Source organism: Lathyrus oleraceus, chromosome 5, assembly GCF_024323335.1.
Source record: "Lathyrus oleraceus cultivar Zhongwan6 chromosome 5, CAAS_Psat_ZW6_1.0, whole genome shotgun sequence".
NCBI lineage: Eukaryota > Viridiplantae > Streptophyta > Magnoliopsida > Fabales > Fabaceae > Lathyrus > Lathyrus oleraceus.
In genome coordinates this window covers 432,427,836-432,445,146 of record NC_066583.1, presented here as the reverse complement: position 1 = coordinate 432,445,146, position 17,311 = coordinate 432,427,836, and positions in this window count along the sequence as shown.

Below are 17,311 nucleotides of genomic sequence, written 5' to 3'. Positions count from 1 at the left end.
TTTATTTACAAAATGAAGTCAAAGTGGGATTAAAGTTTATTCATAATGAGTATTTATGAAAATGGTTTTGAAAAGTCAAAGGCTTAAGGCCTAGGTTTCTAATTTGAAGTAAAGTCAAAGTTTTGAAAATGATTTTTGGCTTGGTTAGAGTGGGGAGAAGAGAGAATGGCTATTCCTAAAGCATACAAAGATAAGAGGGGAAAGATAACCCTTGGAGTTCCTTTCTTGGAGTCATAGAGATGACTCAAGATGCTCCTTTCCTTTGGACTTAGCACACAAATAAGCAATCAATAATTTGAATTCAAGCTCCTAGGATCTCCATTTGGCTTGGCTCTTAACTTGGCTACTCATGACAATGGTCCTCTTTTCACAATCTTAGGATGGGACCCTTATCACACAAAAGCAAACATCAAGTAGCTCATAACGCAATAAAGGGAATGCACAAAGAATAAGTTTGAGGAGAAGTCCTTTGAGGTTAACTTTGAATTTTAGCATTCTAAAGGCATGAGGCCTAGTTGCTCTTCAACAAATTTTGCATTCTAAAGGCATGAGGCCTAATTGCTCTTGAACCCTTTTAAGCATGGGTAAATCCTAATTCTAAGTCCTTTCTCCTTTTGCATTTTGGTTCACATCAAAACAAACACAAGCAACACAAAATAGCAATATATTTATATACAATAATGGGCTCAAATGAGCAAAAGGAAAATCACATAAACATAAAATATATGCTCAAGTGAGCAAAGATAAAAAGCAAGATGAATAATAAGCAAGAAATAAATGACATTAAAAGTAAATGGCAAGAATTTAAAAGCTCAAATTAAAGTTAGTAGTTAGTAGAGTTATGTTAGCTTGTCATAAGACAATGTAGCGCTATGTTAAGCAATCGTAAGTGGACTAACGTAGTAGTCACACCTATCTGAGGTCGGTCAATAAGAATATAGGCAAAGAACAAAAAGTTAGAGGTCATAGGAAGCCAAGCTCCATAAACTTGCCATGCCAAACAAAAAGGGAAGGGCCTTGTATTGACTTTTGGTTATTTGCTTGACCAAAAAGCAACCTATCTTTGACACAAAATAACTCACTTGATCATGGATCAAGTTGAATTTGGTTTGGATCAAAGAAGATTAAACTTCTATTTGTCAAGACCAACCTTAAGACTTTAACTCATTGGCCATTAATGGGAAGAAAGGAATGAATATGAAAGGGAGGGGGTAAGAAGTCAACAAACAATCCCAATTGATCAAGGGATAACTCATCCTTGATCAAATTCATTCATCTTTCTAGGTGATGATCCTTAAGGATTTTCAAACCACAAGATCCAATGAATTTGATCAAAGTTGAATCAATTCAACCTCAATCAACACCAAATAGAAGAGAAACGAAGATAACAAGTCAATAAGTCAATGATTTTTTTTTGGTATTTTTTGAATTAAAATAAATTAAAAATAAAAAATAAACAAATAAGGTTGAACCTCAAATTCAATTCAAAACAACTTCAATGAGTCTAATTAAATTCTCATAGGTTCAACATAGTCAAACAAACTTTGACTAATTTTCTCACAAATTTTTGAAATCAGAAAGTAATTAAAATCAATTAAAAACAACCAAAAATAGCATGATATGAATTAAAATCTCAAATAATCTCAAAATAAATAAGAAATTGTTGAGACTATTTTTCATTGACTTATCATGATCCATAGATGCTATGAAAATATTTTTGTATTTTTTAAAGTTCATAAAGTATTTTAAAATGAATTAAAACCATTAAAAACCAAGTAATTCATAAAAAATATCCAACGAAGTCACAAAAATAATTAAAAATTATAATATGAAACTAGATTTTTCAAGAAAAAATTGGAATTGGTCTCATATTTTTCTGACTTCAAGTGAATTTTTAATGAATTTTTGAAAATGAAATGAATTAACAGAAAATAAAAGAAAAATGAAATAATTGAAAAAAGCAGCGCCACTAGATGCACTTCATTAATTGACGTGGCAGTGGTGTGTGGTCTAGATCTGATGATGCACGCTACACTTGAGTCAAATGCGAAGCATAGTGCATTAAATCAAGTAATTAAAACGGATGATCAAGATTAGATCGTGGCAAGGAGATCCAATGGCCACAAACATGCACACGTGGTGGTGGTGGTGGTGGAAACCACCATCTTCTCCGGCCAGACTCACAAACTCCGGCCACATTTGCAGAGAAATGAAACTTAATGAAAATGAAAACCAAGGCCATGGAAATAAAGCTCTGGTGACGTAGATCATCATTGTACCAATGGATTTCCCTCACTCTTCCTATATTGAGAGAAAGATGAAGGAGAAAATCATGGTGTCCACACGGATTGTTCATGAAATAATAAATTGAATGCATCACAAGCTTGCCTCAAGTATGAGGACTTCAGAGAACCACCAAAATGCAGGAAATCTACATTGAAGTAGGAGATTCAGATCCAAAAAGTTTGAGTTTATACCTTTGAATTGATGAACTTCTGGCCACGAATTCTCCAAGATCTTTTCTCCTTCTTGATCTATGAATGTAATGGAAGTGATAGGCTAAGGAATTTGGCTTTAAAACTCAGCTAATGATACTGAATTTCAAGCTCGAAAGTATGAAAAATTATGAGTGATTCCTTTGGTGAGGTTTATGGTATCAGTTCTGTAGCACTTGGGATCTCCAAAAGGTTGTTGAATGAAGCTCATGAAGTCTCTATTTATAGTTGAATGTGGCTGATCACACACTTTGCTCATGTGCATGGCATTTGAATTTTGGATCGCATGGGCCTTTGTGGGCGTGTGACAGGCCCATGGATGGCTGAAGTAAGTTGTTGAGTTCACATGAAATGCATTTGGACGTGCACATTGGACTGAAGATGCTTGCATACCAAGTTATAACATAAAATATCCAAAGTGCACCTAAATAAAAATAATTTTGAATCTCCCAAATGGTGAATCCAAAACACTAATGTGAGTAATGGTTGGAAAGCTCTTGAAATAAGGAACAAAAGTCATGTTGGGAAAAAAATCATTTGGCATGTGAAAATTGATCAAAACTGGCTTGGAAAATTCAAGTACAAAACATATTCAAATCATTTTGAAAAAAGTCACCCAAAAGTAAGCTTAATCAAGCCCTTATGTCTTCATGATACAAGCCTCAAATGAAAACATCTTCAACATCAAAGTTGTATATCCTTTCAATATAGTCAATATAGACTCAAATTTTGCATCATTTGGATTTTATATGACAAAGTTATACGCATTTTAAGTTGGGTACTTTTTCAAATTCAATGAATTAGGTCCAAGATGACCTATAATGTTTTGCATTATCACATGTATTTATTTTAAGATTATGAAATTTTGTCCAACATAATAATCTAAGTACACATATCAGGCTTTCCAATGCCTTCGGTCTCACCTCAAAATAATACAAATTAAGGAAGTTATTCCCTTGGTAAGTTGACCCAAAATTAGGGTTTCAGTCAAAATGACCTATAATGTTTTGAAATGAATGATGACCTTCCAAGTTTCAAATGGATTTTTTATGAACATTAAATTTTTTCATATGGTTCTTAGGAATATTTTTTCTCTTGGGGTCATATTCATTTGACAAACAAATCAAAAAGTATATTTCATTGAATCTCAGCTTAGTCAGATGACTTGACTGGTCAACTTTTCAAGGTCAAACCTCCAATCTTGATGAATAAATGATTGATGGGACTCAAATAGGCTCACATATGCATAAAATGATGAATTAAAGAACTTACCTTGATTAAATTTGATCAGAGGTTGAGATTGTTTCATGGGCAAGGCACAGTCAAAGCACAGTGAAATTAGGGTTTCCGTGGGAAACAATCCTCAAGACCTTTGGGTTATATTGATCAAATTGACAAATTGAGATACTTGGGAGACATATATGATGGTTAGGAACTTTGTGGACCATTTTCATACTTTTTCTTATCTTCATCTAGCCATTGCATTGGGCTTAGGAGCCTCCTAGGAGCATTGTGGGGCACATGATTACTTGAGCTTCAAAACAAAAAGAGTTAGTGACATATTTTTGTGCTTTTGGTTAGTAATCAAATAAGAAAAGCAATATTATACAATACAAGCATTCTTGGTGATCTCAAAACACTCAAACAAGTCCCAACCCTAGGGTTAAGGAGCCAAACATGCTATGATCCTTGAGGCAATGCATTTGTGCAATAACATGATGCCATGAGGGATCTTAGGGTCAAAATTAGGGTCTTATAGATGCCCCTATTTAAGGTCATTCTAGCCGGAGATATGAAGGTTAAAATCTTCGTCTCGACGAGATAGAATGAGCTTAAATAATAACAAAGAGACGAATTTTGGTCCCTAAGAGACCTCATGATGCAAATGTATGCATGCAAAATAAAATCTTCATGGTGAATAATTCCCACAAAGGAAAAGAAATCAGAAGAAATTGAAAATCCATAGGAGTAACACACTCACTAGGGGGACAGAGACTTTGGGGGGAAATAAGGTAAAAATGTGTGAGCAGGTCACGACTTGAAAACTTGCTGGGAGACACGAAGGGATTCCATGAAAATAAATCAATGGAAAGACTCGAGCTGACGCAAAGATGCATGTATTGGGGAAGATGCCAATACATCACAACTATCCACAAAGGATACATCGGATAAAATTCGGACTCAGATAGGGGATGTCCACAAAGGACCCAGCTGAGAAAGAAACAACGAGATATTACCGGTTACTGGGTAATAAACTCAAAGAGAGACATGTTATCAAAACACCGGTTATTGGGTGAGAGAACAACACGCTCAGGGAGAAAGAATATCTAAGACCGGTATAAGGGTGAAAGATATCAATCATCCGAAAAAATCTGAGAAGGACCCAAAAGGCACATCTCAACTCAGGAAAATCTGACTCCACAGGGGACAAAAAGTCATAATAGGGAGCAGAAGGAAGGAACACCAGGGATACCGGTTACTGGGTATATAATAGGTGACTAACCAGGCGTGAATTGGGAACATATCCAAGACACTCATCATCCGAAAGGAGGGCTGGAAAAGCAAACTCGACTTACCGGATGAACATCCGATTCCACAAGGAAATACGAATCTTACTCAACTAGGGAAGAAAAAGACCTTAAATAGGGGTAAAAACATAGATAACATACTCACATGGAAGATAGATGCCCCTATTTAAGATTTTAACCTTCATGGGTAAAAACATAGATAACATACTCACATGGAAGATTATCCACAACCGGTTACTGGGTTAATAAAGGATAAATCGACCAAAAAGAAAGGACATCGGGATACCGGTTACTGGGTATAAAATGATGACCAATCAGAAGGAGAAACAATCACCACCAAACAAGGGTAAATGAAAGATGACTCGCTAGGGACAAGTTTCCTGACAACAACAATTATCCAAGAGATATATCACCGGTTACTGGGTGGTATACTTAAAACGAAGGAATATGAATACCGATTACTGGGTAATTATAACCAATAAAGAGGGGATTACATCTACCAGTTACTGGGTAGAAAACCACAGAAACAGGACTTACAACTACCGGTTACTGGGTAGAAGGCCACAAAATCCGCTGGGGAAAGGATGAACAATTACTGGTTACTGAGCAATTGAACAACTGAACCACAGGGAACTACAGGGGATAACAAGAAAGGAAATCCATCTAGAAACAAACTAGAAAGACACAATCAAACAAGACTCAACCCAATGAGGATATAACTCAGGGGAGTAATTCCATCCCGGTACACAACTGGGGAGGAAACTGAAACAATAATCATCCACGAGGACATAACTCAATGGTGAAGATAGAAGAAAAATAGACACTTTTTGCCTATGGGACTGACTCTATATAGAGAGATTAGACACAAACATCTGTCTGGGGAAGAACATTTCACCAATAGCAGGAGATAACAAGCAAAGATATATGGCAAAGAATGCATCATGAATATCTGAATGCTATGATTATGCATGTATATGCATGATTGGTGTATGATTAATGCTGACAGACAGACATATCTAACACAAACAAGTCCAAGAATCACGATCAAACACTCGACAAACATCTCGACAAGAAGGGCGAAGCCTACTAGAGAATTCAGCTTGGGAACAACCCGAGGAGGATGAAAATAAATCATCGGGGGTATCGAATCCTATCCCAAAGCTACACTCATTAAGGATACAAAGAGGATGTATTCAGGAGCAGCGAAAGAAGGTAATCAAACAGAGAACTCAACTCTGATGGGGATTATCTCTGGAATAAGAGTAAACAAGGGAAGACTTTAGCCATAGCTGAGAATAGGCAAAGTCAAAGCTTCCAACTGCAGGAGATAACACTCTACACAGGAGAAGTATTCCAGGAGCAAACAATCCTGACACGAGGAAGATGCAGAAAATCTGTCGGGGAGTTTCCATCAACTCTCTCGGGAACAGGTGGTTTAATAAAAATAAGATCCGCCTGAGAAGAAACTCTACTGGGGAAGCTTATTAAGGAACGATGTGAACTCCATGTGGAACAACCACCAACCATATGTACATCAATCAAAACACTCCCTTCTATCTGACGGAGAGGAAACTCTGCAAAGGGGAAAAATAGCATTTTGCCTCACTAGGGAAGGAAATAAACATCTTCACCACTGGCTCTTAATGCTAGAAAAAATCTTTAGACTCGGAGGAGATACAAACATCAAACTCTGATCTGGAAACCCTACTAGAGACAAGCTGCAAATGCTCTCGAGGGAACTACCCTGGCTGGAGAAGTTGGAAATGGATCCTTCATCAACAAGCAACATACCCCGGGGATACCTCTTTTCAAAATAAATGAAAAGGGAAACAAGCTTTCCATCAATTGCACAAGGCAACTTCCTGCTGAGGAAACAATTATCTGGAAAGGCAGCTCTGCAGGGAACACATACTTACTCCGCTGGAGATTCTTACTCAAGCTGGGGAAAGACAAACTTCCTCGTGAGCAAATAGTCAGGATAGCGAGACAAGGGATATTCTCAACTTAAAGCATATCAACTTTTATCAATCTATAAGGGATTTTAGGTCAGTCCACATAAGGGATGACAACCATACAAATGATAAAACACAAATGCCAGTGCCTGATATAGAGGGATACACATCTCTATAATATCGAGGCAAGAACTTGGAAAAGAAGGGATCATTCACAGATCAACCACTGCCATCAAGGCGGACTTCTCATACCAGACTCTCTTTGAAGTTGATGATATATCATTCTTTTTGTGCTCTGTTGGGGAGACGATTTGAATACTGATGAAGAGGATATAAGAATGCCAGAATATGAATAAATGTCTTACCCTTTGGTGATCATACTATCCTTGGGAAAGCACTTAGGACATTCCACTTATCCTTTCAGTCATTGTAAATGTTCATTTTGTTTAAAAACCGTTTATTCATGAAAACTTTATTTGCTTAAAACACTGATATTCATCAATTAAAACATGCAAACGTTTGTTAAACAGAAACAAATAAGAGTGCAAAGAATTGGATAAAGGCTCAAATTTATTTAAGAGAATGGTAGTCCGCAAATGGCGAGACTCCATGGATCTTTACAAATTTGAAATTGGTGATATACATGGAAAAGGGCTACATTGAACATAATGACCGTTTCTCCACCAACTCTGAATCCACTGTATTCGAAACTTCAGTTGATGATGACTGAGCGAGAATCTTTGACAGATGACAGTTGTAGAACGAAGTCTTGTCAGGATGCAGTTACTTGCCAAATCCCTAATTTTTGCCTACATTGCCCCAGGCAAAAATTAGGGATATATATATATATATTCATTTTTTTCATGTCTCTAACTTTTGCCTAGATCGCCCTTTCGGGTTTTCAATCCACCGAGACACTCATTTTTGCCTAACCCGCCCTTTCGAGTTTTCAACTTAGCGGACTATTCTGTTTTTATTTATTTTTTAGGCGAAGTATTTCTTGACTGCATCTGAATTCACAGGACGAGTGAAATCCTCCCCATCCATAGTTGTGAGCAACAAAGCACCGCCTGAAAAGGCTCTCTTAACAATGTATGGACCTTCATAGTTGTGAGCAACAAAGCACCGCCTGAAAAGGCTCTCTTAACAATGTATGGACCTTCATAGTTTGGAGTCCACTTGCCCCTGGAATCGGGCGCGAAAGACAAGACTTTCTTGAGCACGAGGTCACCTTCTCAGAACACACGAGGCTTGACCTTCTTATCAAAGGTTCTCTTCATCCTTTGTTGATATAACTGGCCATGGCACATGGCAGTTAATCTCTTCTCTTCAATCAAATTCAGTTTGTCATAACGACTCTGGACCCATTCAGCCTCAGTCAACTTGGCTTCCATCAAAACTCTCATCGATGGGATCTCGACCTCTACGGGGAGCACAACCTCCATGCCATATACAAGGGAGAAAGGGGTTGCCCATGTTGAAGTGCGGACGGATGTACGATAACCATGCAAAGCAAATGGTAGCATCTCATGCCAATCTTTGTATGTAACAACCATCTTCTGAATAATCTTCTTGATGTTCTTGTTAGCAGCTTCAACAGCCTCATTCATCTTGGGTCTATAGGGAGAAGAATTATGATGTGCAATCTTGAACTCGCTACACAGCAATTTAATCATCTTATTGTTCAAGTTAGATCCATTATCAGTAATGATCTTGTCTGGCACACCATATCGGCATATGAGTTGGTTATTGATAAACCTCACAACTTGGTCACATTTGCATACGATGCCGCTTCAACCCACTTGGTGAAGTAATCAATGGCTACGAGAATAAAATGGTGACCGTTCGACGCCTTAGGCTCCACCATTCCAATCATGTCAATTACCCACATGGAGAAAGGCCATGGTGAGGAAATAACATTTAGAAGTGTTAGGGGAACATGAATCTTGTCCGCATAAATCTGACACTTGCGGCATTTCTTCACAAACTTGTAGCAGTCAGACTCCATTGTCAACCAATAGTAGTCTGCTCTCAACATCTTATTTGCCATGGCATGTCCATTGGAATGAGTACCAAATTAACCCTCATGGACTTCAGTCATCAACAGGTTTGCTTCGTGTCTATCCACGCATCTGAGCAGAACCATGTCAAAATTCCTCTTGTAAAGCATATCACCATTAAGGTAAAAACTGCCGGATAATCTCCTCAAAGTCTTCTTGTCTTTAACAGATGCCCCGGGCGGGTAAATATGACTTTGGAGAAAGCACTTGATATCATAATACCATGGCTTATCATCTTTCACTTCCTCAACTGCAAACACGTGAGCTGGTCTATCCAAGCGCATCACGGTAATATTTGGGACTTCATTCCAATGTTTGACAGCAATCATTGAAGCAAGCGTGGCGAGGGCATCCGCCATCCGATTCTCATCTCGAGGAATATGATGGAAGTCAACTTTAGTAAAGAAAGTTGAAATCCTCCTCGCATAATCTCTATATTGATTGAGGCCAGGCTGATTCGTCTCCCATTCACCTTTAATCTGATTAACAACAAGGGCCGAATCGCCATAAACATTAAGATGTTTGATCCTAAGATCATACATTCTTCCAAACCCATAATACAGGCCTCATACTCCGCCATATTATTCGTGCATTTGAAAGTTAACCTTATTGTAAAAGGAAAATGTGTGCCTTGAGGAGTAATAATCACTGCCCCACTACCATTTCCATACTGATTGACAGCGCCATCGAACACCATACCCCATCGGGAACCAGGCTCTGGCCCTTCATCGAGCGTAGGCTCATCACAATCTTTCATCTTCAAATACAGAATCTCCTCATCAGGGAAGTCATATTGCATAAACTAATAATCTTCAATTGGTTGATGCACCAAATAGTCAGCCAAGATACTACCTTTAATAGCTTTTTGAGCTCGATACTCAATATCATACTCAGATAACAGCATCTGCCAACGGGCAATCCTCCCAGTCAAAGCAGGCTTCTCAAAGATATACTTGATCGGATCCATTTTGGATATCATCCAAGTTGTATGATTCAACATATACTTGCGTAAACGGTTAGCCGCCCAAGCCAAAGCATAGCATGTCTTCTCAAGCATTGAGTACCGAGACTCACAGTCGGTGAACTTCTTACTCAAATAGTATATTGCATATTCCTTCTTTCCTGATTCATCTTGTTGACTAAGGACATAACCCATGGAATCATCAAGCATAGTCAAGTACATAATCAATGGTCTCCCTTCAACAGGCGGAGACAGAATCGGAGGCTCAGACAGATACTCTTTGATACTGTCAAAGGCCATTTGGCAATCCTCGGTCCAATCATGACGCTGATCTTTCCGGAGGAGCTTGAATATAGGCGCATATGTGGCAGTCATGTGGGATATAAATCTTGAAATGTAATTCAAGCGGCCAAGAAAACCTCGGACTTGCTTTTCAGTTTTGGGCGCAGGCATCTCTTGTATTGCTTTGACCTTGGCAGGGTCAACTTCAATACCTCTCTTGCTAACAATAAAGCCCAAAAACTTGCCGGAACGGACTCCAAATGTACACTTGTCGGATTCTAGCGGAGTTTGTACTTCCTCAAATGCTGGAAAAGCTTCAACAAGTGTTCTACATGTTCAACTTCCGTTTTCGACTTTGCAATCATATCATCGACATACACCTCGATATCCTTGTGCATCATGTCATGAAACAAGGTAGTCATAGCACGTTGATACGTGGCTCCGACATTCTTCAAACCAAAAGGCATCACTCGATAACAGAATGTTCCCCAAGGTGTGATGAATGTTGTCTTCTCCATATCCTCGAGTGCCATTTTAATCTGATTATAACCGGAAAATCCGTCCATAAATGAAAAGACATTGAATTTAGCTGTATTGTCTACCAACATGTCAATGTGTGGTAGAGTAAAATCGTCTTTTGGACTAGCTTTATTCAAGTCATGGTAATCCACGCACATTCGGGCTTTTCGGTCTTTCTTAGGTACAGGGACAATATTGGCCACCCATTGAGGATATGTAGAAGTCACCAGAAACCCTGCATCAATTTGCTTCTGAACTTCTTCTTTAATCTTCACTGCCATATCAGGATGAGTTCTTCTCAGCTTTTGCTTCACATGCACACACCCAGGCTTCAACGACAAGAAATGTTGCACGATATCAGTATCTAGACCAGGCATGTCTTCATACGACCAGGCAAAGACGTCGACATATTCTCATAGCAACCCAATCAACCCCTTCTTAACAGACTCTTCAAGGAGTGCCCCAATCTTCACTTCACGAATGCAATCTTTAGACCCCAAGTTGACTGTTTCCAGATTCTCAAGATGTGGCTGAATGATCTTCTCCTCGTACTCAAGTAGACGGGTAATCTCATCAGGAATTCCTTCAACATCATCTTCTTCTGCCTCAAACACATGGAACTCAAAGTTGGGAGATGGTGTTGGATCATTATGTCCAATGGGTTTGATCAACCTGCATAATGATTTTGAGTATAAAAGAGATTTCAAAATTCAAACAAGGCAAATCATTATGCAGATGAAAAATTGATTTTATTCTCTTTTTTAGGGTTTTATGGTGATCACCAATTTCATTCGAAAAGCAACAAATGAAAAATAATTTGAAAAAACAAACATTTAACATGCGATTATTGAATGAATATCATTGTATTAATCAATTATGCCAACAACGTCTTCACTTCTCCCTTTGGCATGGGAGAAGGGTTTTTTAAACAAAATGAACATATTACGTTGACTTATGGATAACTGTTGGAACATCAACAGCGACCCAATTATTGCAGATTCCGCCAGGTATGATAAAGTTGCCAAGGTTTTCCTCTTCATCTTCTTCAACAATGGCAGCAGCTTCTTGATCTTCATTGGTGTGGATGAAACCTCCACTCTGAAACAGCCCAAGATCATTAGAAACACCGGAAGAATACCCTACACCAGCCCGGGATTTATTATCTTCCAACTTTATCATTTCCCCCAAACCATTAGTTGTGCCATGCTCAATGGCCAACTTCGCGTCATTGTAGGAGACAAATGAAGAAAGTCCTTTCCTAGAAGGCTCGTCAATAGACAAGGCTTGGAACGGAGTTCCAACCTCATCCTCAGCATCAATGTAGGAAAAGGAAGATAAATGGTCGACCAAGAGAGCCTTCTCTCCCCCTATCACCACCAACTTCTTGTTCTTAACGAACTTCAACTTTTGGTGTAGGGTGGATGTCACGGCACCTGCGTCGTGAATCCATGGTCTACCAAGTAAACAGCTGTATGACGGCTGTATGTCCATAACTTCGAAAGTGATCTGGAAATCACTAGGTCCAATCTTGATCGGGAGGTCTAATTCGCCAATCACGGTCTTACGCGATCCATCAAAAGCTTTTACTACCACTCCACTCTGCCTCATGGGAGGCCCCCGATATGAAAGTTTGGCAAGAGTGGTCTTTGGCAATACATTAAGTGATGACCCTGTATCCACCAACACATTGGGCAGGGCATCGTCTTTACAGTTCATAGAGATATGTAAGGCCAAATTGTGGTCTTTTCCCTCCTTGGAAAGATCAGCATCACAGAAGCTCAAATTGTTGCAGACAGTTATATTTGCAACAATGCTATAAAATTGTTCAATCGTGACATCGTGATCCACATATGCCACGTCCAACACCCTTTGCAACGCTTCACAGTGTGGCTTTGAATTCATCAACAAAGATAGGACAGATATCTTTGATGGAGTTTGAAGCAATTGCTCCACAACGTTGTACTCGCTCCTCTTGATGAGTCTTAGCATCTCATCACCATCCTCTCTCAACATGCCAGACTGGCCAACCAGGATAGGAGCTTTATCAGCTTTGACAACAACAAGGTCAACACCCTTCACAACAGGAATAGAATGATTTAAATAAGAAGTCCCCACGGGACCGGCAAGATTGACAACATTTCTCTTCACGACATCTTCATGGGATTTCGGCTGAGCCGAGAAAACACGACCACTACGGGTCACTCCACTAACGTCGGATATGCTTACTATAGAGGTTGAGGGCAACGGAACCTCCTTCCCATCTTCCAGCATAACAGCATTATAACGGTACGGAACCGCTTTATCTGACACATACCGGACAGGGCCCGCTGGCTTAATCACAAGAGTTGGCACCACCTTCTTCTTGCTGCCATCATACTTAATGACAACAGGATCAGGAATTTTGAACACAGGAGTGATAACGTCGACTTCATCCTTGTTACGATTCTGAAGTATCTCAATCATCCCTTGGTCTAGCATCTCTTGTATGTCCCTTCTTACTTTGCGGCATCCTCTTTCATTGACAGCGCACACCTGGCATCTATCATGATCGTGCTCATAGTGAATGTTCTCACACAACAGCCTATGTATCTCTACCAAGGATTGCCTTATATCATTCACATAAAGGACTTTATTATTTCCAGGGCAACCCTAGACCATATTGACAGCTTCCTTCCCATGCTCGGGCAATGGGTTCTTCTTAACATTCGGGCCTACATAGTATCCCACTCCTCACAAGGTCTTGCACCTTGGTCTTCAACGGAAAGCAATTCTCCACATCATGTCCGGGCGCACCGGAATGATACACACAATGAAGTTCGGGCTTGTACCACCATTGGGGATTGGATGGCACAGCAGGAGGATCACGTGGAGTTATCAACTTCCTATCAATTAAGAAGGATATAATTCAGCATAGGTCATAGGAATTGGGTCAAAAGTCACCCTCTTCCTCTCATAGTTGTTGGTGTTATTGTTGTTACTTTTGTTATGAGGCTGGTAAGCCTGTTGTTGTGGACGAGATTTTTGTTGTGGTTGTTGAGCTTCTCTGAAAGCAGGTGCTATATGAGCCACCTGGTGTTGGTTGACAGTTGGTCGGACTTCCTTCCTCCTCACAGAGGGTCTTCTCTTATAATGGGGAGAAACAGCATGAGTCCCCCCTTCCTTTTTCCTGGCAAATCATCCATACTTCTTTGCCGAATTATCCTCGCGGGACAGGCGTCCTTTACGGACTCCCTCTTTTAGCCGCATCCCCATATTTACCATTTCAGTAAAGTCCGAGGGAGCACTATCAATCATGCGCTCATAGTAGAAAGAGCTCAAAGTCTTCAGAAAGATATTTGTCATCTCCTTCTCCTCCAAGGGTGGCACTATCTGAGCTGCCAATTCCCTCCACCTCTGGGCGTATTCCTTGAAGGTCTCCTTATTTTTTTGGGACATCGCCCTCAGCTGATCTCTGTCCGGAGTCATGTCCATGTTGTATTTGTACTGTTTCACAAAGGCCTCTCCTAGGTCATTGAAAATGCGGATGCTTGCACTTTCTAGCCCCATATACCAACGGAGCGCAGCACCTGTCAGGCTATCCTGGAAATAATGAATCAGTAGTTGATCATTATCTGTCTGGGTTAACATCTTACGAGCATACATCACAAGATGATTGAGTGGACACGTGTTTCCCTTATACTTCTCAAAGTCAGGCACTTTGAATTTGACTGGGATTTTCATGTTGGGCACTAAACACAGTTCAACAGCACTCTTCCCAAATAGATCTTTGCCTCTCAGCATTTTCATTTCCTTGCGCAGCTCAAGGAATTGGTCCTTTATCTCATCCATCTTCTCATAAACGTCTAGGCCCTCAGATGGCTCGGAGTGATAGATGGTGTCTTCAACACGCGGCAAAGTGTGCACAATGGGAGGTGGCACAGACATGACCGGGCTAGATGTCAGCATAAAAGCAAAAGTGAGAGTGAAACCCTCTGGCACAAAATTGGGCGGCATTCCCCAAGGGAATCCAGCAGCCAGATTCGGAGCGAAGTGGGCGGTGGCAGTAGGCACTGTTGAGGTAACCACTTCAGAAATGACTGTCCTCGCGAGAGGAGTTGCAGAAGTTGGAGAGGCTTGACTCTGTGCAACAAGAACTGACTCCATCATGGCAGTCAGTCGGGCAATCTCCTCTTTCAGATCTCGGTTCTCTTGCTCAAGGTTTTCCATGATCTTCGAATGATTAGCTCTGGTGTTGTACCGGTGCATCAGCTTGTCTTTGAAATAAATGAAGAGCAAAGAGTTAGGCCACTGTATCAAGGGCTCGGAATCAAAACCTACTTATGCATATGATGCATGCAATGCTCGTGCATATGATTTGTTTTTTATCATAGGAACTTCATAAAGATCTATTTGCAAATGTTTTGAAAATATTGAACTTCTTTAAGACATATGTGGAATACTCATAGCAATATAATATTTGGACACTTTTTTAATCAAAGAAGTAGTACAGTATTGGTAACCAAATACAATACAAGAGAAAAGGAGAATAAACATCCTATGGATCCCTAGAAACAGTCGTCCAAAGCCTTCGATATCAGAAGATACGTCGCACAAAGCCTCTTCACCTCTCTCTCATAAGCTGCTTCCATGTCGGCCTTCTCCTTGGCGAGCTGATCATATCTCTTCTTCCAAAACCTAGACGAGTAAGGTAGGAGAGAAGTAACCACATCGTCGGGCTCATCAATAACCTAATGCTCTAGAAACTCTATCATTGCATCCTTATCCTTGAGCTGCTGAAGAAGCTTTTCACGCTCACGAACCCAAGCACGCGAACGGTCTTCGTCTCTCAACTCCTCTACTCCTTTATTAGGGAGGGTTGAAGGCCCAAACATAATCATAGGGGTAGGTCTCGGATACTCGTACGGCATGCGGTACTCGAGGGCTCTCTTTCTTAACAAGAGGTGTAAGGCTCCAAAGCAACACAGTTCTTCGGACCAAGCTCATTCCTCCCTTTCCTATGAACCTTGCGCCAGGCACGGACCATCCTATCCTTCAGGTTTTGGGGATCTTTACCCTCTTGAAAGAATAAGCCTTCCAACGAAATGTTTTTAGGTTTATCCTTTAAGGGGAACCCAAGCTGACGGCGAGCCAAAGCAGGATTGTAGTTAATTCCACAACATGTACCAAGAAGAGGTACATTGGAGAAATCACCACAAGAATCAATAACCTTAACGCCATCATAAACACGATTATACCAAGAGATATCATCATTAGTGAGAGACATAAGTCTCGTGGACCACCGTAGACATCCCTTGTTCTCCTTGAAGGAAAGCGTCTGAGGCAAGTGCGAAATAAACCACTTGTACAACAGAGGCAAACAACATATGGAACCACCACCCTTTGCATTCCTCATATGCAAAGAGAAATAAGTGTCACCCAACAGAGTCGGAACGGGAATAAGAGAAGAGAAAATCTTAATAGCATTCACATCCACGAAGTTGTCGATGTTGGGAAATAACACTAGCCCATAGATGAGGAGTACAAATATGGATTCAAAAGCTTCCTTACTCATGGCCTTCCCAAACAAGGTAGCTTTGGCAATCAGAAAATCAGACGGGAGACCTTGAATTCCACCCTTGGTAGTCATATTGGCAACAATGTCAGATACCTCCAAGTGAAGCATATCAGCAATCTCTTGAGAAGACAGAATCTTCTCCAAACCACTGAACGACAATCGGTCAAGAATAGGTATACCCACATGATAAGCGTACTCCTCTAGTGTAGGCAAAAGTTGGATATCTGGAAAAGTGAAGCACCGATACAGAGGATCGTAGAACTGCACCAACACACTCATCAGACCCTCATCCACCTTAGTAGAGAGAATAGCTATAAGCTTCCCATGGAGAGCTTTGAACTCCAAGGGCTCTAATACATAATATGTCAGACGCCTTAACTCTTTCAAGTCGGGTTGTCTAAAATTGTATTTCTTTGTATTCCTTCTTTGCTTATCAATGTCTGAAAATTTGCAAATATACCTTTTAAGTTCCTTGTAAAATCTTTATTGTTAATGACATGAATGCGAATGAATGCATGAATGCATGGATGCAACAAACACACTCAAGGTTCAAGCAAGTTACACAACACAAAGGTCACGGGATGGCTCAAGTCATCGTCAATATCAATCATTCATTTTGGTGGATTATGGTTTACACCTTATCAACACCCAAGTTCCATTGATTTTGAGGATATACGAGAACGGATCGACCGCGAATCACGGGTTTGTTGTGAGTCACGAGCATGGAGTCTCAGTTAAGAACCACCCAACAGGAGTGTACTATGGTTTAAACCTGACAATCATGTTCTAAAAGGTTCCCATAGTCATCATCCCATCTTTCGGATATTATTGGATAAAACGACTACTCGTCTTCCAAAAATATTCTCAAGAGGGACTCTTATGAGTGTAGTATCGCGTAACAATCGCATCAAGTCTTACACTTGAACGACCTTCGCACTACGTCCTAAAATAGGTCAAGAT